At 40.0% G+C, this 25,806-nt stretch overlaps 1 protein-coding gene across 1 annotated transcript in view; it reads right to left on the minus strand.

Moving 5' to 3' along the window:
• The window catches only part of TRIM2 (tripartite motif containing 2), a 120,244-nt gene extending 102,891 nt beyond the window's left edge, over window positions 1-17,353 (minus strand). The window contains exon 1 of the mRNA XM_076336674.1: window positions 17,337-17,353. The gene's annotated coding sequence lies outside the window, so the exon portion shown is untranslated. The remainder of the gene's footprint in view (window positions 1-17,336) is intronic.
• Window positions 17,354-25,806: the final 8,453 nt, after the last annotated feature.

The following is a 25,806-nucleotide window of genomic DNA, read 5'->3' on the forward strand; positions in this document are numbered from 1 at the left end:
CTTCTTAGCTGTCTCATGGATTTAGAGTCACATGGAAGACCTTTTTTCAGTGCTGCAGGTTCTGCCTTTAACAGCCGTTAGTGATTTCAACCACACCTGGACATGTTTTAATGACATTATATCTAGCAAAAGCCTCTTGAACACAGTACATGCAGTGTCCTGTTTGCAGGGGTCTACCCTGCCTTTATTATTAAATAAAATTGTTTGGTTTGCTTACAGTTACTACAGGACAGCAGGTGGAACTGAGGTGTTGGTATACACACGGGAAGATGTATCTGTAAAAGGGAAGTCAAACATAGCTTTATTTGGAAAACAAATGAGCAGCTGGTGGCACAATTTGGTCCTTGCCTTGTCCACCTTCCCTATTCTTCCTGCATTTTAGTACCTCAACACAATCACCAGCATTCACGACTCCTCCATTTAGCCCTTTTAGCCCAGGGAGTTCAAAAAAGAACAAGAAATAATTACCTTTAGCTCTCCTGCTTCATCAAGTCAGTGCGGAGACACTTTGTCGCCTGCTGTGATACCATTTGTGCCCTAGAAGCTCTGAACTGAAATGGATGCCTCCAGACTCCAGGGACATCCAGAAGGAACTTTCCACAAAGAGCACTACTTACTTGGAATGTCTTTATGTTTGTTAAATACAAGGAAACAAGTTAAAACACACAAACCAAAATTATCTGCCAGGAGAATTATATTCCAATGTGACTAACACATTCAGCTAGTTAGATCTCTTTATGGCTTTACCTCCAATTTAGAACGAATTGAGTAACTTTCTGGGTGTGCCGGAGTTCCAAGTGGAATGGAAATGATGAAAGCACTTATTAAAAACACTGGTTAGCAATCTTTTCCAGCACTCCAGTCCAAGTCAGCTATTTGAGTGGATTACTTATAATTTAGGAACCACACACTATGCCATGCCTGAAAAAAAATGAATTCCCAGAGACAACTAGAATGCTGTAGAAATCACTGTGAATTAAGATGAAGATTGTTGGAAGGGGGAGGAAAGAGCTGCAATGATGTACGTTAGCAGTATCTTTTCTTTCCTTCATATTTTGCAGAAGTCCTTTTTCATGCATAAAGAGTTCCTTGATTTCTAGAAGTGAGAGGGCTCTGGCTTGGTGGGAAAGAATCAAAGGTGTGAGTCTGCTCCTACCATCATTTCCCTAGATAATACAAAGATTTATTTAGACAAATCTGAGATAATCCCAGTGCCTGGAACTAATCTTTGACTCTAGGAGTTGCAAAGTTCCTCCTGCTCCCAGGCTGAGCCCCAAATCAGGGAATAGAAAACAAACCCTCAGTTTTGCAGCATAATGCTCTCATATCCACTCCAGAAACAGGCTTCTGCCTTGACCTGCACAGCTTTTTTGGCAACATATCTCATTGTACCCTTCAGTCTGAAGCCAGAGAATTGAAAAATACCACTATTTGTTTTGCCTTCTCCAAAACCAGTCCTGCTGCAGTAGGTGACATCCATAAGGGAATCCTTGGTAGAAAAATGTGATAATGTGTGGCTTTCAACCGCACCTTCGTTCCTGAAAGCAAGAAAATTTGGACAAAGTCCTGTGCTCTCTGTTTTCTCTTGGCTACTTCTATGCTGAGCCTGAAGGCTCTTCATTGACTCCATAGGTTGCCTAATTCTGGTGCCTAGGCTTAACCTGTTAGGACTAAGCACAATTTTTACAGGCACTGCAGTGCAGAACTGGAATTCTTGAAGTAGATATTACACATCTAAAAGCAGAGCACTTGTATTAGAGGATCTCAAGTTACCAGTCATTTCTAAGCAGATTCACAGTAGCATCTCAGTGTGTACAGAGGTACTCGCTATATTATTCAAGGATACAATGTTCCATCACAATCTTTGCACACACTGCCTGCAGCCATGTTTCTGCTCTCTCAGCTCAGATGCAGTATCATATGCATCTAAATATTTCTGTGCTAGGAATATTAGATCCTAAATGATTCTACTTTGCTGAAGAACATCACGTATCCTTTGTGTAAAATAAGTTCTCCAGGTTCTGCTGCAATCAGTAGTATACCCAAGCAAACAACTGCTTTAACAGGATTCATTATAGGCAAAATGGGATTGAAATCCCATTATTCACTAGTGAAAAAAGCAGTTAAATAGTTCCTTTTCTTTAGCATCAGCATCTTATTTGCTTTGTATTCCTAGAAAATAAAAAGTGATGGGAAAAGCCCACATTTCTCAGGGAACAGCCTGTCTTAAATCTCTGTTTGGGCAGTTAGTGCATGGTGACTTCTCTCCTTTTTAAATTAAGGAAACTCTAGTACTCTTTTCCACAGAAGCACCATTGTCTTGCTATGAACTATTTGCACCTCACTATAAACTACTTTGAGTTTAACATTATACTAATCAATAGTTAGGCCTAATTAAACTTGCTGCTTTAATTACATCAATTGTTGCTTTTAGAGACTTATTGAAAACATCAGAGATGGTGAGAAGGACAGTTTCATTTCATGCTCTCTCAACCCCCTAAGCCTTTCATGAAGCCCTTCACCACAGATGTCCATCCTGGCACCAGCTGGCTCGATAGCTGTCCTAGAGCCTATTAAACCTGGCCATCATGGCCACATTCAGAATTACGGACTACCAGAGAAGATCATGATCATAACCACTGCCTGACAAACAACTGGTTGTTGTGATCTCATCTACGGATTCTCACCCTTCTTTTGTTACCGTGTGCCTTCCTATAAATGCAAATAATGGATGCATAGCTATTGCTCTGTGTTGCTGGGCCACTTGGAATAGAAATTGTACTACCATCTTTTGACTGTAAGGAGAACTACACCTTTATAGAGTCTCCCTTCTGTATTAAGTCACTGCAGGAAGTAATCTTCCTTAATTCAGTGAATGAGACAAAAATCCATTTAAATATGGAGACATAAGATGAACAGCGTAGTCTATGAACTGAGACCTTTACAAACAGCAATTTGGTTTTAACGTACCTGTAAGAAGGCCCATAATTTTGGGCAATCACAGTATACCCAAGGAAAAAAACATCAACAGTCTTAAACATGTCAGCCACAGTGCATCTACATCTATTTCACGTGTCCTAGTAAACTGGTTGGAAGCAGGTCCACTATTACAGCTCTATGTTTTCTCTGACACTTCCAGTCTGTATGACTACAATGGTGCTCAGTTCTTAGGCAGATCAGTATAGATTGGAGTTGGTATTAATTACAGACTCTGATTTTCAATAAGTAGTTTATACCTAGATCAATTCAGAAGTGATGGACAGTACTGCTTTCTGAAATGTACAGTGATCTATACAAAATTATTTCAGTTCCTAGGGAGAAGGTGTCGTACAGAATTACAGTTTACTGTCCTTATTGGAAGTCTTAGTACCAAGGATTCTTCCACTTCTATGCCTAGACAAAGTTCTTCTGAAACAAGCAGAAACACATTGGAGAAGCTCATAACAGATTTCCAGAGGTTGGTTATCCTACACTGTGCTCATACACAGAATTGTGATATTTTGAAACCATGCTAAAACACAATACTGACATTTTTAGGCAACTGCAGATGAATCTCATGTATTCTTAATAGGCAAATTCCAATGCACTGCAAATAGGCAAATAGATTTAAACCACAAAGTAACATGTAAAAATGTACACTGTCCATTTGACATTAAAAACAGTCTTGGGAGTGGACTGTTTAATAACATTCCTCTGCATACCAACAAAGGTTCTGCTGGATATCTAACAACAGAAACACTGGTTTAATACCCCGTGATCTTGCAACAGCATTTTTGCTAATCCCTGAAAAGAAACCACTGGCATTTTGGGTGTGCATTATGGTGTGTGCGGTTTAGTAGCGCTTTACCACTTTATAAATTCAGGGCAAAATCTTGGTTTCAGTGAAGTCAGTGGGATATTTGCTACAGGCCTCAGTGGAGTTGGGTTTTCATCCACAATATTTAAGAAGTGGATCTATGGTCTGAAGAAGAGCAAAGGAGAAAGTAAAAAAGGGTTTTTTTCCATTGCAAACAAAAAAGTTACAATAAACACTAATGGGTGAAATCCAAGTTTTCATAAGACTCTTTTCCCTATCAATTATGCTGTGCTGTTTTTAAGCAGCTCTCAATTAATTTATCTATGTACCTATGCAAAGAAATTGGAAAATTGTACATATATATACATATGCTAAAGTCGAGATAGGTGTTATTTTTCATTTTCTTCTCTCATTAACATAGTTCCACTAACATTCAGTCCCTCTGGTGTAGCTGAAATTACATATGGTAATGAAGAACAGAGCAGAGCTACTGATTCAAAGAAATCTTTTTGTTCTCACATGTAACATTATCAAGTGGAGCTATTACAAAAGTAGCAGTCAAGGGTCTTCACAGTCACATTTCATTTTGACCGCTGATCTACATCCTCTCTGTAATAGACCATCATATACCACAGTACTACAGTAGCCAACTCCTTCACACTGGAAAACCAGTGCACAGACTTAACTTTTATACCTGCTGGATGGAGAGAACACTTTACTGCTGAATAATTCAACAAAATCACATTTTATCAAAAAAAACCCTTGTATATTCCCTACTCCTCAGCAGCAATGAAAGCAATCCTCCCCTGCGCCCCGACTCCCTTAAATTATGTAGAATCTACTTTTATCCTGGGTATGTTAAAATAGAGCAAGAAAAACAATTTTTCTGTCACTGGTAACAATGTTTCTGTAGTGTACACAGCACCTTAAAAGTTGATTGCAATAGTGAATTCTTTCCACCCCTTTTCGTCTGCTGGTTCAGAAAATAACTTGCCATTGTATCTCTCAAGGCCTGGGAACCCTTGATCTCAAATCCACTGTCTCAAAGACGCTGGTTATTGGCATGATGAGCCTCAAGAATTGGTAATGTACCTAACTTCTGATCTCTTTTACATGCCTGTACCCCGAATTAGTGTTGGTTTAAAAGGATATGGCTTTGTGAAGAGCTACGTACAGAGGTTTGAGTATCATCAATCAGCTGAAAGAACGTTTATCTCACGATGAGCTAATGATTTGTTTGTAGTCCAGTGAAGCAACCAGCCTGTATACCATCTGGAAAGGAGATGACTGTCTAGCTAACATCTGAAATACATCAGCATTTCTACAGTAAGGTGAACCATCACTTGCCCTGTATGAGAATATTCAAACTGACCTCTAAGAAAGTGATGAATTACAGGAAAACATGAAGAGAAAGAGAGGCAATGCTTGAATCTGAACAGAATTCCAAGAAAAGTTTGGCCAGTTATCACATACAAGTAACCCCTAAACAGAGGGGTTTTTCAGTGACATTTAAATCCAAAGCAGTGGGTTTTGTCCAAGAACTGGATCCCAGCCATAAAGCACCAAAGTATTCTGACTGCTTGTTAGCTGAAGATGAGCTAAAATACAGGTAGATATAAAGATTTGCTTTTATTTCTTTTGGCTTGCCTCTGCACCTACTAACTTTGCTGTCTATATTTGGCTTATGTAAATAAGTTATCCTTTCACTTTTATCTTATGGGGGATTTTAGGTTAGCTGGCAATAAATAAAACATTCTGCTCTGATGGGTGTGGATGATCATTAAGACATGGGTATTGGACCCATTTTCAAGGTGCCAGTACCCCACCACAAGTAATCATACAGAATAAAGAGAAAGTGAGGAAGACCTCCTTTTTCTAAGCTGTTTTGCCTAGCTGGGAAGCTGGCAGTGCAGAGTGTCACTGTGGAAGAAATGTCATACCCACTGATGAACATCTGCTGGAGATATCCCAGCATGCAAGAGACCTATGAGGAGAATGCCAGGACCTTATCACCTGGTTATCACCTGACCTGACCTGGTTATCACCCAGACCTCTTCAATGACTCATGTCATAGTACTCCATCTGGGCCAGGCAGCACTGAGCAAGAACCCGATACATACACATATATTCCTAAACCGCATCAGAAATGTTTTGAACATCCCCTGGTATTGAATGTTCCTGTTCCTTGCCCGGCAATGACAAGAGATACTTCTCAATCTGAAAAAGCAGTCATCAACCACAAGTCCAATGTATGACGAGACTGCAGTGCACACAGCAATTTCCCACACCTTCCCTCTTTAGGGGGCATTATTAGCTTGCTTATCATCACTGTTCTTTCCTAAGATTATCAATATAAACACAAACATCCACACAAATGGAAAAACAAATGTTTGAAAGATTATATATTATGGGTTCATGAGTTGTAGTTATGCATGTACTCTGTATCATGTTTGATTAGAGAAGACTTTTCTAACAATGTTGGGCTTTCCATTTATAGTACTCAACAGAAATATTTGTGGTGAGATTCCAAATGTTCAGAATGTGGATTCCTTCCTATTTCACTGGTAACTCTGAATTAGACCCCTACTGAAAGGGCCAATCCAAACAAAATAAAAACTATTTGCACAGAAAACTGATCCACAAAATGGCAGTGTTCACTGCATGGGCAATGCAGTATTTAATGATTTTTCATTTTCATAGAAACAATTTCCATGTGCTCAATTATTGGCTACAAGTGAATTCTGAGATTTCTCTGCATGCCACAGCATGAAACTGATGATCTACATTTGATCCTAAATGCCCAGCAGGTCTATGTTCTGATATGCCTTTGTCTCTCACCCCATTTTTCTTCAAAAACTCAGGCTTCTTTTTGAAATGTGCCTGCTTTATGCATATGTTTTTGGTATAGAATAAAAGCTTGAAAATACCTGGAAAACAAGATAACAGAGAGCACAAGAAAAAAAAGCTACAGAGTTATTTGAAAAAGTCAGGTTGGCAGCACGTTCTGCAAAATGCCAAAAGTTTTGTGGAATAAATTCCATTTGGCAAGATTAGAGATAAAAGAATCCAGCTACTTTCAAACCCAAAATGCACCACTAAGAAGTCTCTAAAATTGCAGAAACATCTTAACAACAAAACATATCATCCTCCCACACAAAACAAGAACAACAGCAACAAAAGAACCACAAAACATTCCTATTTAGATAGATTTCAATGCTAGCTGAAGTATGTCTGTTCCAGGCAGTTTGTCAAAGAATACGCTTATATACATCAAAGGGCATAGGGTTGAGGGATTTTATGATGCTTCAGGCTATTGCAAAGCTAGGCAAAGAGATGAAAGCCATCATGCTGCTGAGTGACCTAGGATAAGGAACCAGGCTGAGCCATATGATGATTGGAATCCTTTGCAAAAGCGTTTCTATCCACTTCATTAGAGTCTTTCAATGACTGTATCGCTGAACAGGAGTTACTGGTTTAGAGCTTGATTCAACGTTCACTGAAGTCAGTCGTGACTTTCTACTACCTTTAAAAGGTCTTTGGATCAGATGCTAAAAGAATAAAACCCATCTATTTATGTATCCTTTCTTCCAAGTTTAGGTACAACCTGTTCAACTCCTTCATGACACGTATGGCATGTAAAACACACTTCTAGCAAAAGTGAAACTTGGAAGTACCTAAGACAGGGACTAGCTCCTTCATTGTAATAGGAGAAAATACTCAGAGGAATCTGCAGAAATGGCAAGAATATCACCCTTTTAATTCTAAAGAGAATCTGTATTTTCAGGCTGTTGTTCCTTCAACAGAATATCCACTGCCACAGGTTCCTAGCTCTACTCCTCACAGCCACAGCCCCTTGGCAGAAGTTAATACCCTGCACAATCCAACTTGTGTGACTGCACTCCAAAACAGACTTGCAAAATGGGTTGGCCCTACTGAAATGTGAACATTTTTTATTTCATTTTTAAATGGACCATTTCACAGATGTAGATTTGAAGTCAGTCACACTAGCACAAGTGAGGGTAAGGTAGCTTCCAGTAAATGAAGACAAATGAGCCACTGGAAGCTACTGACAGAATACTATCCTGGGGCAACAGCCTGGATGTCCAAAAAAGCCAGCAAAGAGTCCTTATGGAAAGAGTCCTCCTTGTAGGTAACTAACACTCAAAGGTAACAATTTCATTAACTAAGAAGCAAAATGAATAAACATTCTATTGAAAGTTCCTTTCATCTCTCCTTATCTCCTGATAATACTACAGTATCAGTTATGAAGAGCTTTGAAACTCACATGTCAAGCTGGTAATTTCCAGCTAGTCTTTAAAAAGACAAACATTAAATCTAAGCAAAAGCAGTTCAGTAACTTTGCAGTATGAAAAATAAACATAAGCTTTTCCACTTCTAAACATACACACACAAAGAATGTAAAAAAGACTTGTGCTGAAATGGCTGGAGATAGAAAGCACAAATTTGGCAGGCAAGATGACTAAATAAGAAGAAATGCCTTCACATTTTCCAATTAAAATGGGATTTGCTTTGACTGATCTACTGCAAATCAGATCTTTTCTGTCCTTTATCAAGTGTTTTCCCTCAGCTTGAAAGGAAGCAGCTAAGGAACATCATGCTGTGCTTGTGTACAATTAACTTAGCCAAGCAATAAAACATTCAGAGAAGAAACAGAACAGCCCTGCCTGTGATATGTAGATTTTTATACTGTGCTTACACAGTGCTGAACATCCAGTATGGTAAAAGCACTGTAGCTCCCAAGATCTGTGTATTTATTGTATCTTATTTACGTATCACCTCCACAGCCTCTGTAAAATACCTGAATGAATTACAAAAGCCATAACATCATAGAAAGTTGTTTTCTATTCAGTAGTCAATATAGGCACTAGGGCTTCAATCCACAAGGGGATGCCTACACATCCCTATGGATCAAGCTGTTTATAATTAGGGTGAGAATCACCTCACTACAGAGGGCCTGTGTAATTTCTTACACATTACCTCAGCCCTATGATTTCAGATGTCTGAAGAGCTCCAAAGTGGTCTATTAGAGATTTCATCTTATACCTCCTCCTGCACATAACGTCATTTTCCAATACTATACTTGGCCTTTTATTTGCCAGCAATTGCATTATTAGAAAAAAAAAAAAGTCTTGCTTTTATCACTTTGTCATATCCCATTGCTAAAACATTACACTGATTCAAAATCAAACTGTCAGGAAGCACCTTGTTGTAACCATACTGAAGTAGCTTTAATGTTTGTATGCAAATGGACAAGTTGCACAGCAGCAGAAAATGAGACTTTGTATTTTTTGATGTTGGTTGGACTGAATCTTCTCAGCATGTCTATATAAGGTTGACTAAAAAGAGGCATTATCTTTATATCAGCTACGTCCCCTACAAACAGACTATTGTCTACACTTCCAGGAATTTAGCTTCTTTAAAGTTTTAAGTGCCAGTGTTGGAGCTGGCTGAATACTATTTGACAGCTGACACTAATTTTGATCTTCTCTAATGCACAATCATTCACAAATATTTCTCACTGTCGAGGAACACATTTTGTCCCTGTATGCTTTTGCCAAATGGTTTGGTGGCCCATTTTGCAGATGCTGGTTGCTCATAAACGTACCAGCTATTGACTATTTGAGTTATGTGTATGCTTTTCATCCATTGCCTTTTTTGCTGAGTGGGTGGCTGAAACTTTCATGGAAAATACTCGATAGCGAACAACAGAGAATGAATTTCCATGACTAATCTTTTGGGATTTGCAAACATCTCCATGACTGTTCCACCATTGTACAAATATTAAAGACTGGCAAATAGCAGAGCCACCACAGTCTTCAAGAATGTTGAATTAAAATGATTTAATTGTTATTATATTTACAAGAGTTCCCTTTTCCGCTATCTTGCCAGCCTTAACCACTATTTTCCATAGCAACAGTGGCTAAAAAGACGGCAGCAGATCCATGCTAATGGCCTGCAGGAAAAATATTGAGAAATAGGCTTTTCTTCCACCTTCAGCTAAAATGCAATCTGGAGGCTACACCCATATTCCTTTCAGATGGGGGGAATCATAATCTATGTCTTTAGGTATCTCCAGTTTGGCCTACTGCAAATGTCCAGATTCCTGCTGCTTGCCTTCCAAGCAAGCTATGAGAGCACATTAACTTCAGTACTGTGGAGCTCCTGCTGGCTTCCTATCTAGTGGAACTGCACACATTGTAAGCTCTTGTTCCTAACCTAAAAGGTACCTTTAATTATTAGGACCTGGCTATATGGAAACCATTTAATTTTTTTTTTTTCCCAGCATTCCACTGCCTTAACAACAGGCCTTGCAGATACTGAAACTACCCAAAGCTTACCAGGAAAAACCATCAGGAGCTCAGGGCTGAGCATTTTTAGCTGACATACTTGAGCTACGGAACATAATATCAGGAGGGGGACTGGCATGAGTTTAAATATACAAAGGAAGATGTTTATGACCCACCTCTCCTCATATCGCAAGCTTATGTAGCGATGAGTGCAGAATACAATCTCACAGACGGACAACGGAAACTAAAAACACACCAGAATAAGTATCAAGAGCTAAGCACAACAATGGGTAACATGCTCTCAAAAAGGAGGGCACAGGCAGGACTTGAATGCAGAGTGGATCAGATATCTGGCACAGCTGATCTAGCTCAATCTGCTAAGGGTCTCTAGACCTCCAAAGCATTGAGGGTGAACTTGATTTATCAGAGCTAGAGAGAAATGACAGCACAGGATGGCCAGGGGTACAAATCCTAATTTACATCAACATAAAATGGAGTTTGCTACTGTTACTCCAGCTCAAGAGCTAGAGCTCTGTGTTCCCAGTCCAGTCAGATGACATGTATAAAGATAAAAAGGCATGCGAGTAGTCCCCTTACTTACAGCGTCTATGCCATGCACAGCAGGATGTGCCTGTCTACAACAAAGCTTTGGGTGAGGTTACTGATCACGGGCCTCCATAAGAGTGTGCGTTAAAGCTGCTTTTAGTAGTAGGAGTCTCACAGTATGAACATTTGCTACCATCAGGCTCAAGACAAAGCACCTATTCACAGACTTTCATTCACTCATTTTAAAAGGGTTTACAAGGGTGGCTGATCAGAATTGGCTGCACTTCACTACTGAAGGCAACTGAGGCTCTACAGAAATAAGACTCTTTTTTTTGGTCCAAAATGGCTTCTTCGAATGCCCTAATGTTTTTGTTCCAGGGTTAAGCTATTGAAAAGACTGAGTATTAGAGGTAGCGGTGTTTCCCTGAACAATCCTGTCATCACAGCAGGCATTTAGCATTTCTGAAAATGTTACCAGAGCCTGAAGATTAACACTTCAAGTTAAATACCCAGATCTGAAGAACACTTTTGAATAGATAGTCCTATGTCTCTAAGACCACAGTCACACACAGAGGTCAGTAGTAGAGTCAAACTCCATAACTCTAAGATGTTTCTCCTCCAGAGAAAGTGTAAATGAGTAAATGAAACAAGCTATACCACATAGCTTGTTTGTCCAACAAAAGTAGCAAGAATAATTTGTATGTGGAAAACTTCTCAATAGAAAGGCATATGTTGGCATGACAACACATTAAAGAGCTATTGTGTAGAAATACAACAAGAATAATACACAAGGGGATTATTATGAGGACAGTACTCCAGAGTCTCATCAAATGTGGTTTGTTACAAATAGGAACAAATAACACTTTCTCTAACTTGGTTGAACTTGCAGCAATGACCCTTAAGGCTAGTAATAAAATTTTCCAAAGACCTGAAACAAATAAAAGTTGCTTTTGTGTACTCCTCTCTTTGTAACTTTTCAGGAATATTTTAAGCCTAGAAAATTTACAGTTTTGACTGATGGGTTTTATTTTGCCTGCATTCTTTGTCACCTTGTATATATATTCTTTCAATCATCTAATAACTTCTGTTTTGCTCTCTGATCCTTTTGTTTTCTTTTCTTCACCTGGGCTTCAAAAATAAAAGTTTATAAACAAGGTAAGAGGACACAGGGTGATGGTTTTCTACTTTCAGGAACAGGGATAAGTAAGTGTTTTGAGTGGGGATACAAGAGCTAACACATACTGAGAAGACAAAGAACTCAGAATAACAGCTGAAGTTCTCCACTGGCACATATGTAAGCTACTTTGCATAAATCAGGTGCATTACAGAGTTTGGGATAAGATACTCTAAGAAAAAGTTACTTTAAAAGGTAAAACAAATACACACCACTTACTATATCCATGAACGACTAGACTGGAGCTTTACCCCTTTTACTTGAAACAATATTAAGTTATATTCCAAGTCTTGTTCTGAACAGATATTTTTAGAATCGATTATGCTAAGAGGTTTGAGCTACCTGAAGATTAATCTTTTGGTCTCAGCAAAAACTTAGCTGAATAAAGTCACTCCTCTTCTACAAGAAACATCATTCTTCAGCTACAGACAGAGGAAACCATTTCCAAAAATGTCCTTTTTATGACCTTCACTGTGCTAGAGGATAAGATGAACACCTGACTGTATTCTTGTTCCTGCCAGCAAAAATCAGACTGCCCACATTATGTTTTCCATTTAAAGTGAATGAAGGCTTTCAGGAGCTCAGGTTTCCCTCAGTAGTCAGCCCTGCTAAAATGGGGTATTTTCTTTTGGCACATAGTTTCCTAGCAGTAGCCAGGACTAGTGAGACACAAAGCTGTGTCAGCAGGTAGAAAAGCAGAAGCAACCACACAGAACATCAAATGTGTTGATTAGTGCATTTTTTATAAACGTTGACATCATTCTCGCATTTATGAAGTTCAATCCTGACATCTGCACTACAGTCCTGCACCTGACTGCCATTGATGTACACATGAAAGAAGAGTAATGACAACAGCATAGGTTTCAGCTCTCAAACATTACTCAGACACATGCAGGCCACACTGAGGCTTGTGCTGCTTCAACCACAGTGTGACAGTAGCTACATTCAGCCTGCCTTAAGCCATCTTGGGGCATCTCTCTCCTCTCTGTGTCACGCTGCAGGCATACCCATATCGAGGAAGCTAGACCTGCTAAAAATTAAAGTCCTTGGGTGGCAGGCTCTCTCAGTCATTCACCATACCATCCAGCGGTGGTAGTGAAAACATGAGACCTTTTGTAGAAAAGGCTATTAAAAAATTACAGTACTTCAAACTTCTCAGTGATTTTTCTACTCAGGAGAAGAAAATGTAAGTATTTTAGCATAATACCTGATCAACCAACTTTCAATAGAATAAGACTTAAAATTAACTCTAAATGTGTGTAGTTTGTATTCTACTTTTTTTCCTTCTTCCAAAGAGCTTCATTTCCCTTGTTGCCAGGGCTTGTGTTTCACCTCAGGCTTGTCATAATACTAAATTCTTTAGTTTTGCATTTTTCTTCTCCAGGGGCATTGTTCTGTCAGGTCAGCAAGACCTTTTTCATATTCTCTTTGTTGCTCTCTTTTTCCTCTCAGGTCCTCTCTCTTCCATGCTCATATTTACTACACATGACCATGTTTTACATTTCCTCACTATTACTTTCCTAGGGTTTCTTTAATCGCATCTATCCCATTTCGTAAAGAATACATCCACATTGCTTACTTCTTTCCCTCGGGCATCCTTCCTCATCTCCATGCAGTTGTCAAGTCGTTCCCTCTCTTTTTTCCTTTTGGTCTTTTTCCTCTTCAGCCTTATATCACCTTCCTCTGCTCCTATCACTATCAAACCGATAAATTGTTTCTGGAGTCCACAGGCTGTGGACAGCTGGGCAGTGCCCATTTCTTTGAAGTTAGCATCCATTCAGGAAAGGGGATATCACTGTCCTTCCCTAGTGAGTATTGACTCACATTAAAGCACAAGAATTGCTGTCTCACAGCTGTTTGAGACCGAGGAGATGCCACTGTGGATGCAACCTGCTCTTAGGAGATTTAAGAAATCGGGGATTACAACATTTCATCAATACTAATCCTGTACTGATCTTTAGAACAACTGAAGTTAAAGATTTCCGTTCTGATTGATCTAACTTGGGTGACTACAAATTTTATTTGCTTCAAAAGCCTGACCTCAGCCCTGTGAGGAGTCATTAGCTATGGCAGTGTAATAGCAGTCATATCCAGACCAGCTTCTAAACAGGTGAGGGAGCAGCAGGTGTAAAATCCAGTAGGTCTCTTACTTGTCAGAGCAAAGCTGTCAGGTCAGTACTCATAACAGGTGGAGGAGAAAAACTGGAAAATCAGCTTCTGCAGATAGAGCTAACTTAAATATTATTGGAACATAAGATATCCATTAGTCCCAGAGAATTTCAAGAACTAGAAGGTGCCATAAATAAACTGTAACTACTAACCCCAATGACAGGCATACATATATTTTCCTCTACCCATGTTGATCCAAAGAAATCAGCATGCAAGCACACATTAGATGGGAAATTCTCTCAAGAGCATGGAAGGAGGTTTATAATCTCCGACTTCCCAGGCCAGGGCAGGTGCAGAGGGCAGAGTCACCATTAGGTGGGAGCTGCTGGTCTCAGCTTGGCTGGGCAGGAGAGGAAAAGGAGGTGCTATCAAGCAGAGGCAGCGCAGCTCTTCGGACAACAGTAGCCAGTAGGAGAGGCAGTTTTAAAAAGACAGTTCAGGAGCTGGCTGTGATCTTAACATTTGGTCCTAATTGAGCTGGACTGAACTTTCTCCAGCACAGTTGTGCTTAAGCTGTTTTTCTGGACCAAGGCTGCTGTTCTGGTCTAATTATTGTAATAATTCCACATTCCCCTGCCTTGTGTAATTAACTTGGGCTTGTGGTTTTGCAGAGAAGACCGCTATTAAAACAAAATCAAGCTGGTTAGTGGTAGCAGTAGTAAACACTACTGTATTACTGCAGCACCTCTAAAACCTAGTCATGGCTCAGGATTCTAGTGTCCTGAGGCTGCGCTGAGGAAGATGAAGAAACATAATGGAGTTACACATTATGTCACAAGATGGAAGCACTGCATCTTTCTCCAGCTTGGCAATATGGCTCAGCATTCCACATTTGGTTCTTTGTGGACACACGACTTCCTGTTGCCCACTGAATACTAGCCTGGGGACCAACCCACAATGCTAAATATTACTCATCATCTATTCAGATATGAAGCTACTTTCCTCAGGGCAGGGCCTGCTGCAGGGAGAGGGGTGACCATTGTAGGTACTCACATGGTTCCTATCAAAGCAATACTGAAGCAGCTCACTGTCCCTTACGTACTCATCATTGCAATGCCCCTATGTAGAGAGGTAGCCTAGGTCTTGAGAGACCTTATTGACAAAGCACCTTGCCCAAGGTGATACAAAAAAAAGTGCGTGGCAAAGCAGGAACTGAATTCAGATTTTCCTGGTGGCCACAGGGCTTAGAGTCTACTATTCTCTGAACAACCTTTCCTTACATCACACTAGGTTTGCATGCCATATTAAAAGCTAAGATGCAAATGTTTACACAGCACATCTAATTTCTTCCTTTTTAAAAAGACAAGTGTAAGGTAGTGGTATGCTACCAAAAAAATGTTGTAATTTCCCTTTTGTTTTAAAATAAGCCAAGCAGTTTTAATCTTGGGGGGGGGGAGGATAAAAAATTCAAAGGCCCTGAACACTACAGGGTTTCATAGCTTTAAAGGAAGACTGAAAATTATCAGTGTAAAGTCCTAAGGCCTTTCCATTTTCTTAATTGTGTTTAATCTAAAATAGTTACACCATTTCCCAAGTAACTGCTATATAATCATATTTGCACTTGCACTGGTTTTCCTCCACATTTTTTATATAGCGAGCAAAACTTTATTAACCACATTCGAGGAGAAGCTGAAACCCAAAGAGAATAAATGAAATTTCACACAGCAAGTGATCTGAGGCTGCAAGAAGGCAACCCAGTATTACAGAAACATCATGTGGGCCCTCTGGTTCCTGTGCCATGTTTTTTGCTTGGCATGACAGCAGTGGGGACCATGTGCATAGTCTGCTGGGAGACCAACAGTCACAGCTAGGCAGCAACTTTGTCAGTGAACTCACCAAGAAGCAGAGTTTTAAGCAGCCAGAAAAACGTAGTTTGAAAACCAGAAAGGGAAGAGGTGGTTTGAAAGCCACTGAAATACTCCATTCACAATGATGAGCCCATAACCTGAGTTTTCAATTAAAAGTATCTGTTCTTTTACATTTAGATAGAAGTGGTCTGTGAGCTGAGACTTTGTCCACAGAGGAGTAAGTATCATGGAAGGGTGGAGGACTAAACAGTAGTGAGTTGGCCCATTTAGGTCTTCATTTGGAAGTAGTACCAAGGGAGTAGTTGGTACAAACCAAAGTTTGGTTTCAGTCTGGGTACCTGCCAGATTTTGCTTTTTACATTTTTGCTCTCCCTACACATAGTTTTTCCATTTAACTCAAATAATTTTTTCCACTTTTCAGTTCTACGCTCAAACATTTAACCTCTCTTCTTTGCCCATTTGCACTGGTCTTTGCTCTCTCACTTTGGCCCCACACACATTCCCCCCCTCCACCATTTTTGTTTGCAGTCTCTAGAAAAGAAACATTATAAACTAAAACTTTGGTGAAGACTTCATTCTATGATTCAAGGAAATAATAGTTCTGAATGAAACAGTCTGACGCCTTAGAGCCAGACACAATGAGCCCTGATCTGAACGCTAGCCCATTTATTTATCTAACAGTTCACTCCAAAAGATAACCATGCTGATCATATCAGAAAGTACATCTCTGCAAACATACTGTGGTTGCATATTTACTGGGAAGCGCTTGAAAAAGTTACTTACACAATCATGCATCATTGGTTATGTGTTCAAGATAAAGTTTAAACGCTGTTTATACCTTTCAGTTTATATCCTGTTACCTTTGTCTGCGTACTAAGAAGATTTAAAATCTCCAGACCATCCTTTAAATCTAATAACAGATTAGCAAAAAAATTATAAGGCTGTGAGAAAAATGTTTAACAGATACATTAACATGAATCCTCCATGCAGTAAAACATAATGAAACTATAAGAATATAAACTACTATTCAAAATATTTTAGTATATATATCTTGTAGGTTTCTAACCCAATTATTTTTAAAATATCTGCTCCTTAAAAATGAAACATGTGATAACTTAAGTGTAATCTTACTTTTTGTATGTTTTCTGCATATAAAATACTCCTGTGTTTTTGTAAGTGAATCCCAGCAATAACGAACACCATGAAAGTAAACACAAAGTAGTTACAAGGTAAAGTAAGGAGTCCTTGCTGAGCCAAGCCATTTCATTGGTGAGCATTGCAAAACCAAGGTAACTGTTATAATATTTCATATGCCCAACATCCAGCTTTAAGCAACCCTCCTTTGAAACTGCAGCCAAGGAGAGCTCACAGACCATGAATTCTCTCATCAATTCATGACCTGTCTCTAGTGCTTTTTCTCTGCTTTCAGACCAAGAGAAGCAGGCAGTTTTACAGACCACATTCAGCTGCAGACAAGAGGTAAATAAGCTCATCTGCTCTATTAACAAGAAAGAAAGAACTTGTTAAGCACCTACCTTCTCCTCATTTTCTTGGTTCCAGCTCCTCTGCAGTCTTCAGCCTTGCAGAACTCCCCCAGCCTGTGCGACCCCCCAACAGACTCTTGAGTGATTCATTGTGGCAAACTTCCTTCTGGTTCAGCTTCAGTTTATGTGGCCAGACTGGCTGAGGTGGAAAAAAAAAACAAAACAAAGGAAAAAATAAAAAGGGGAGGCATTGACTAGAGAAACTAAAACCATCTTAAGAAACAGTGGATCTGGTTAAGGCACACTGTTCTTTCACCATGTCAGAGAATTAGTTTACTGACTATTGACTTTGGCTGTAGGTCACTAGGGTGCTAATGCCAGGCAAGGCAAAAGGCATCTTGTCCTTTGATAGGATTTAAGGGTAATCTTCGGGAGAAAGAGTGAGAACGCTTATTAGCATTTGGGGGTGTGATTGCTAATCCAGCAATGATGCATAACTGATTTATTAACTGTTTCACTTGCAGAAACAAATGGAAGAAGGTTCTGCCAAGAATCTGCCGTTATTTGATGGAGACCACAATGTCTGAATCCCTTTCTTAGAGCAAAGCCGTGGCAAATGCTGAGCCTGTGTGTTTCGCAATGAGGGATTAATTCTGTCTTAATGCATAATCCTATATGCTCACAGAGGAGAGAGTGCTGCAGAGAATTTAAAAAAAGCATGCAGAAATATACCTCGTATGTTATATATATTTATAGACAGAGAGGAAGAAAGGTTTCTGCATGCATTTTTCCCTGTTTATCAACATCACCAGTAGCTAAACTAGGTCACATGTCAGAAGTAAGCCATTAGTGCTTCACCTACTTCTTCCCCTCCACCACCAAATCCTAATTCCAAGTGTGGCATTGCCACAAAAGCAGCCAAACTGCATGTTGTAGGTTACTCTTCAATAGGACTATGGGGCCTTGAAGAACACTGGAGCCTCTTAAACAAGAAAACATTCTCTGCCCCAAAAGGCTTACAATCCAACCGTTCACCATACTGAAACGGCTGCATTAGCAGCTCAGACAAAAAATCATTCATTTGCAGCATTCTGTAAATTCCCATCCCATAGGCACCTATTTGCACGTTGCAATGATACGTCCAGGAAGAGACTTGCTGATCTACATAGTTACCCAAGTGCAAGAATCAGAGGCAGAAGTTTCCACCCTGAAGGGCCAGGTGTGCAACGCTTAGCTTTCATGTACCCAGGTCCTTCATCACGCATAGCATTGTGCTTTTTAAGTTGAACTCACTTTCAGAATTCTTCCCAAGTCTGAGTAACCTACTCAGGTATCCTAAATGATATCTACTCCCTATTATGGCTTAAGACAACACTGCTTTTGAAATAAGAGCTATTAACATTTGCATTATGTCTTTACGCCAGGAGGACTTCTCTATGTGAGTTGTCAGTTTAATTGTTAATTACTTTATGTACCAGATACCTCATAAAAACAAGTCAAGACACAGATCTTGGTTCAAACAATCTGCATTCAACATTATATAACAAGTGAGAATTGTTAGCTGGCAATAAACAAAATAAATAAGAAAGACTGAAACAGAAAGAGTGAAAAGGGGAACACAGCCTATAAGAAAGGCCAAAAGTTATCTAGGCCTTCAGCCTGATCCATACAGCCAGAGCTCTCTGCCTGTATGAATCCCACAACAGCTAAACATCATTGCTGAGCCTTCTACCACATTTTTTCCTCTTCAACTCCTGCCTTCAAATTTAACAGAACAGGTTATTAACATCAAAATGCAACCCACTGCTCTTCACACAGCAAAAAGCCTCCATTCAGCAGTCCATTCCCTAGATAATTTGAACAAAGTTGGTCTGAAAGTAGGTAGTTAGCCACACCCCATCAGCTGCACAAGGTGTGCAACCAGTGTGCCATTATAAGAGATCTGCATAGAAACATCAGTTACAAGCAATCAAAAAAAGGCTAAAAATTAAGATCCCCCCAAAGCTGGGTCAAACTTTTTTTTTCTTTTAAATGACTGTCCGGGGGGGGGGAGTAAGACTTGAGCAAGAAGTTGCAAACTGTGGGCAAGAAAAGCATTTGCATACTACTGCTTTCTCAGCAAGTCCTCTCACTTGCACTGTGGGCAGTTTCACTGCTGATGTAAAAGCCCTGCCTAACTCTCAGCACCTCACCTTGCTTTGGCTTGTACTGTGTAATACTATATTGTGCTTCATCTTCGCAATTAATCTCTGACTTTTTCATACAGATTTGGACCTGTCCTCTGATAATTTATGAATCCTGCAAGCTGATCTGGGTGTCAGAACATCTACTCAATTAATATATTAGCTTATCTTGGTTAAGTAGTGACCTTAAAAAGCAGTACAGAAGTGACAAAATGTCTCAAGATGGCCATGTGTCATTAAAAACTGGGATAATGACATAACGTCAAGAAGTTTTCCCTCCACTTTTGGTCAACTTCACAAGCCTGCTTTTGTCTAAGGAAGGGAAAGGCCTTGAAATAAATAGCTATAGGATAGCTTAGCAGAATGAGGATACAAAAGCAGGGCACATTTCGGGTGGAACAAGATGGCAACTCGGTGAGGGACTCTGGTCTGCCTCAGTCTCTAATGACAGGAGCCCAGCAGCGCAACAGGTTAAGCCAAGTGGAAAAATTTATCCTAATAGTCTGATTTCTCACAAAGTATATAGCCTCCAAACCCCATCATAATCCCACTTTATTTCCTTTAGTACAACATTATCTGTCAAGAATTAAAGTGATTTAGTAGGTACGTAAGGTAACTACTTCGTAGAAATTCACTGAAGTTTGATTTAAAGAGTTGCTTAATTTTCTTCTCCAGTACAGACAGTATCTTTTTCCTTACTTAGCTGGTACATATTCAGCACCAGACTAATTTAAAACACTGAGACCTTATCAACTGTGTCTCTCTAGTATCCTAAAAATACAGCACTCTTCACTTTTTTCCACATTCACAGAAAGTAAAACAACCTTTTACTCCATTATCTTTTATTTGACAGCTCCATACAAACTGTTTCTTCAAAGCTTTTATTGCCTTCAGAGGAGGAAAGCCATAAACATCCCCTAGCTGTAGTGCCTGATACTTGAAAGCTCATGCTGACTCTTTGCATCTTTAGATACTAGAGTCGCTAGCAGTGCTATCAGGAATCTCAAACACATAGACACAAAACATCAAATTAATCAACATGAACACTATAATTGCTCAACACCAAAATATTTAAATGGTATATCCCAGGACTCATGCCATATTTACTGCACATGATGATTTTATCTTCCTGTATCTGTCCAGCCATGGACTTGGACATGTTATTTCTAGCAAAAAAAATCATGTAGAAAAAATGGCCTAGTCTATTGCACCAAGTACTGTACCACCCAAGAACTGCAGCTGAATAATTTACAGTTTACTCTTAGGTCTGAAACCAGCTTACACTGACAGGAAGAGAAATTGAGAAGGTTATCTCCCACTGACCTGTCAGTTTCTTCCTTACAAAAAACACTGCATCTTCAGGGCTGAAAAATCTTCACACATAAATCTTAACAGCTCTGTAAACATCTGCATGATGGTTCATCAATTACCCTTCCCTGCCTTCTGTCACCAGCCAAGTTTGGGTGAGTTTGTCTCACTGGAGAGTGACTTTTTCTGGAATAAAAGTCTATGTCTTTTCTTCGTTCCCTGCCTAGAAAGAGAATGAAGAAACATGGCCAGGTTGTTAATCTAATCAATTGCCTTACCAGAGACTTTTTTCTCCACTTTTTAGGGGACTTTGTTTAATTTCACTAGCTCTCTAAAAACTTTCAGGTTTCTTGTTGCCCAGTGCTTTGAAGCTGTGGCACAATGCAAGACATGGCAGAGATACTGGAGTCACCTCAGTATGAACTGCTTCCACAACTAGCCTATGTCAGTACCCAGGAACACCCCAGGGTGACTTTTCTTAGCAGCTAGGTATACATCATGTCCGAGGGACAAACCCTACATGTTTTCAAATGGCAACTTTGAGTCTGATTGTCATCTCAATTCTGTCCACGTAAATGAGAAGTTATTTCCATCAGCACTGAGGAACAACTGAACTAGAGGCTGGATTTGATGAGATTCACACAAATCACTCGTCAGGCCTTTCAGGCAGGGCCCTTTTTTCCCCTGATTCTGTACAGCAGCTAAGCAGCTAGCTCACACCACCCTGACCTGCGACAAGGGTTTCTAGGCACAAGAGAAGAGACAACAGAGAAAGGGAGAAACAGAAGTATGCGTAGAGAGCCCCATCTGCCAGTCAGGAAGGAAAGATAAATTGCATGAAAAGGATCCATGGCCTAGAGGAGGTTCTCACGTTATCATTTACAAAATGTTACAGCTTTGATCTATAATCCATGTTCTCTTACTCCTACTCCTCCTCTTACATCCATGAACAATTGTTATCCTTTATCTTACTTGGAGTTAGAGCTGTGAGTCTGGGGAGACCAGATCTTTATAAAGTGCTTTGCCCTTTTGTGGCAGCGTTAAAAAGGCAGCTTTCCATGACTGCGTTTTTCTGTGAGAGCAGGATTCCTCTCCCAAAGCAGCAGGTATTGCCCACTCTATCATTATGGAGCACTTGGAGATCCTGGACTGAAAACAAGTGCAGAGTATCAGTACATACATTTTAAAACCCAGAGACCCTCTTCTCTTATTTTAATGTAACTGATAGTGTTTCACAGGCTCTTCAAGGATAACTCAAAACCTCTGATCAGTGCTTTTTGCTTTAAAATTACCACAGTGTCCCTAAAAGTAAAACAAAACACACCTGCAACCGAAATGTCATACAAAAATTAACCACTATTTCTTTAGGACTTTAGGACAATATTTTCTTTAGGACAAATCCTGCTTAATGAGGCAACCCAGGCAAATGCTAAGAATCAATGAGTTCGACCCATGGCATTTATTCTCTGCAACAAGCCAGCTAAAGGTCATGCTCACAAAGATGTGCCCATTTAATCTGTGATATGGGTGCACAGACAAGCATGGGAGAGTGGATGGAAGGATGTAGTCAAGAGAAGAAAGTTTTGTGATAATCTAGGCAAAATCCAGGCAAGATAATTGATAGTGAGGAGAGTTCTTGTCTTAAGAGGGGCTGAACAAGTTCTCATTTCAAATAAGAAGTTGTAAGATGTTTAATTTCCCTGCTGATTCATAATGTTGTGACATTGAAAGCAAGAGGAGGAATATGCAATGGAAAGGGGCAACGTTTCCTCTCCTGTTACACAGGAGCTATTCAAGAAAGGAAAGAAACTGAGCTCAAATCTATGCTTCGCTGCTCATAGCATTTGCTGACTGGCAAATAGATACTGAGTGAGTGAAAAGGTTTAGGGATTTGACATCCATTGGCAAGGAGAAAGCTCATCATCTGCATCCCTTGCAGCTGCTGATACTCGGCCAACACACTCCCTCTGATGTCAGTGGTCTAAATGAGGGCCATACTCTAACTGATAGTTTAATCCCAGGAAATCTGTGCTGAATTATTAGCTGAGGCTCTGACTTCCACAACTGCACACTGCTCCTCAAGCACAGAGAAGACTCCCTAGCTTCTGATTCAGGCAGGGAAGATTCTGCAACTATTAAACCCTGGTGCAAAGTTCCAACTTACTTTCAAGACAGATCTGTTTACACATGGTCACCACCACCATGAGCCCTCGACGAACAGAAAAGAATCGCCCAGTCCCTCGAGCTGGGCTATGTCAGTAATAATTATTAAGGGCAGCAAAATGCCATCTTGGCACTGAGTAAACATATTCAGAATACATGAAAATGCTGCAACAGCATTTCATCTTCCCTTCTAGCGCCTGGAAACTTAAAGTCTGTTCAGCTTTCAGAGTCTCTTGTGGATATAATCATTTTATATATAACTGGAAAACTTGTTCATGACTCATCTGCCTGTATTACCAAATGGATTTTTTAGTCCAATAGCCAGATGTCCATTATGTGGGCTGCTAAGTGTTTTACATTGATTGAGTACGCACTGTATGCAGCTCTTGCACATTTTATATGCTGGCTGTACAGAGAATGAATGCTTGTTGATTATGCTCCAAATAGCAATGAACCCAACTACCTAAGCCACTAACTCCCAGTAAGGAAGCCAGAAGTACAGCTGTTGCTTCACCACCTTAAAGAAACATTTACTGTTTGGATCCTAAACTACTGTAAGTTGAAGTAAATGGGAGATTTACATTAGTGAAGAACAAGCCCATGAGTTCAAAACACCTCTTTTAATAACTGTTGTTAATTCCTTATGCTCTAGAGCTTGTATTCCAGAGTAAGGCCTCACCCCACACCTGGGAAAGTAGACAAGAATCCAACTACTTTGGAAATCGGAGTGACTTCTGAGATGGAGCCACCAAGATGAGAAGCCTGGGAAAAAAGATAAGTTTCGGGGAGAAACATAAGGACACTTCTGAATCATCTTGTGGCGAGAAACTGACTTCTATCATACACAGCCAGAATGAACTTTGGTATGAGGAATGGGTACTAATGACTGCAGAAGAATCATTCTAAAAAGAGATTTTGGCTGAAAGCAACATGTGGCGGTCACTAGTCCAAATGCCTTTTCCACACAGGGCTAACTTCACATTAGACAGTGAGATCCTGGGCCTTGTCCACTCAAGGTTCAATGCGGATTGAAATATCACATCTCTGGCACTGGTTCCAGTGTTCTGCCACTCTTGTGGGGAAGAATTTTTTTTCATGTCCTCCTGGAACTTCCCTTGTTGCAACATATCACTGTTGCCCCTTATCCCTTCATTGTGCACCTCTGGACACTTTTGAGCACACCAGCAATGTACCTGGTGACAGAGCAGAACCATCACCACAGGCGCCACATGCAGAGCAGTGATAGCAGTGGGCCTGTACAGGTGCAAGACCAAAGGGACATCACCACCAGAGGAAACAGCTGCAGTTTTACAGATTGAGAGCAGCTACAAATCTAGCCAAGAGCCTCACTTAATAGCTCATATTGCATTTCAGGGCTCTGACGCACATGTAATTGTCTGACATCACCGCACAACCCTGCATCCACAATGCTTCCGAGTCTGTGCTTCAGGGAAGGACTTGAAGCTAGGACTGGAATAACAGGAAAATCAGAGGAGGGTAAAGAACAAGCTTATTCTTTTAAGTTCACAAAGCACCTGTCATACAAAACACTTCTTCCTTTCATGAGCACCAGAGAAAGTCACACAGTGTATCACAGAATTAAATGAAAGAGCCAAAAATTACCAATGTGATTGAAATCAGACCCCTCTGCTCTTGTTCACCAAGCACATTATGAAGACCAATGGTTAAGTGACTTTCCATTCCAATCAATAATGAAATTGCTGTCCATTCAGTAAAGTTTTAGCTCTTGTTTCAGACTCTGAGGTATACCCACAAGTATATTCGTCACTAAAAACCATGAGCGGGGAGGCACCCCCTCACACACATCACACTGGTGCACACCTCAGAAGACTCAGCGTAGATGTAATCTCTTAAGTTCAGCAACACAATTGATCCAATTAAAAAAAAAAAAAATCACTTTTTTTAAATAAACTTTTGCATTGAGAATCATCTGTCTTCCAAAACTCTCAAATTATTTTTACAGATATTAATGGATAAGCCTTAACCATATCGTGGAACCTAAGATGGCTGCCTGCACCTATCCGTAGGGTTTGGGAATGGGAAACGGTGCACACCACCGAAACACAAGTTTCCCAGTTAGTAAAAGGTACAGCTCCAACTGCACAGAATCAGGCAAAGCCGAAAGAAATTAATTATGAAACTCCTCTTTACAAATGCGATTTGAGGATTCAATCCATATCCCTTTCTCGCTGGAAAGAAAGATAAGGTGCTTTGGAGGATCATTCTGGAGGCCAGTTTATCCACCCATTCTCTCTCCTGTTCTGCATTTTTCAGACTACTTTGTACAGTGGCTAAAAGGGAGGATATGAACAGATGGCTGTTTGCTCTGATAACTGTCTGCTCCTAGTCAGATTAATTGGTTACAACCCAGTTAAAGATTACAGCCTGGTAAAATGTTACAGACAGTCCTTCAGTTACTCTTCACAGTCCACGTGAAGAGACTAAAATACAGTCCTAAGAATGAAAACGGAGTTTCAATACATACTAGGGATTGTGCAAAACACATTGCTGTAGAGTATAGTATTTGTCCTTCCAGACTAGAGTTTTAAAGAGTATAAAATTTACAGGAATGTGAAGGTCAAATGGAGGTTTAGAGACACAAAGTGTTCATGAGGATCAACATCCCCTAGGATATATGACAGAATAGTATCAGTGTCATGACTACTTTTTGTTTATCCAGGCCTTTGGCATCAAGCTGCTCATGAGACTTAGGGGCTACAGCAGTATCTAATTTCATACCTCTTCTTATTATGTTGAGATACCCCTTCAAAAAACTGGGAACATGCCAGAAGGCTGGAGCATTGTACTGATACTCACTAAAAAGGAGAATGGGTTGACCTCAGTAA

Source organism: Aptenodytes patagonicus, chromosome 4 (genome assembly GCF_965638725.1).
Source record: "Aptenodytes patagonicus chromosome 4, bAptPat1.pri.cur, whole genome shotgun sequence".
NCBI classification, from domain to species: Eukaryota; Metazoa; Chordata; class Aves; order Sphenisciformes; family Spheniscidae; genus Aptenodytes; species Aptenodytes patagonicus.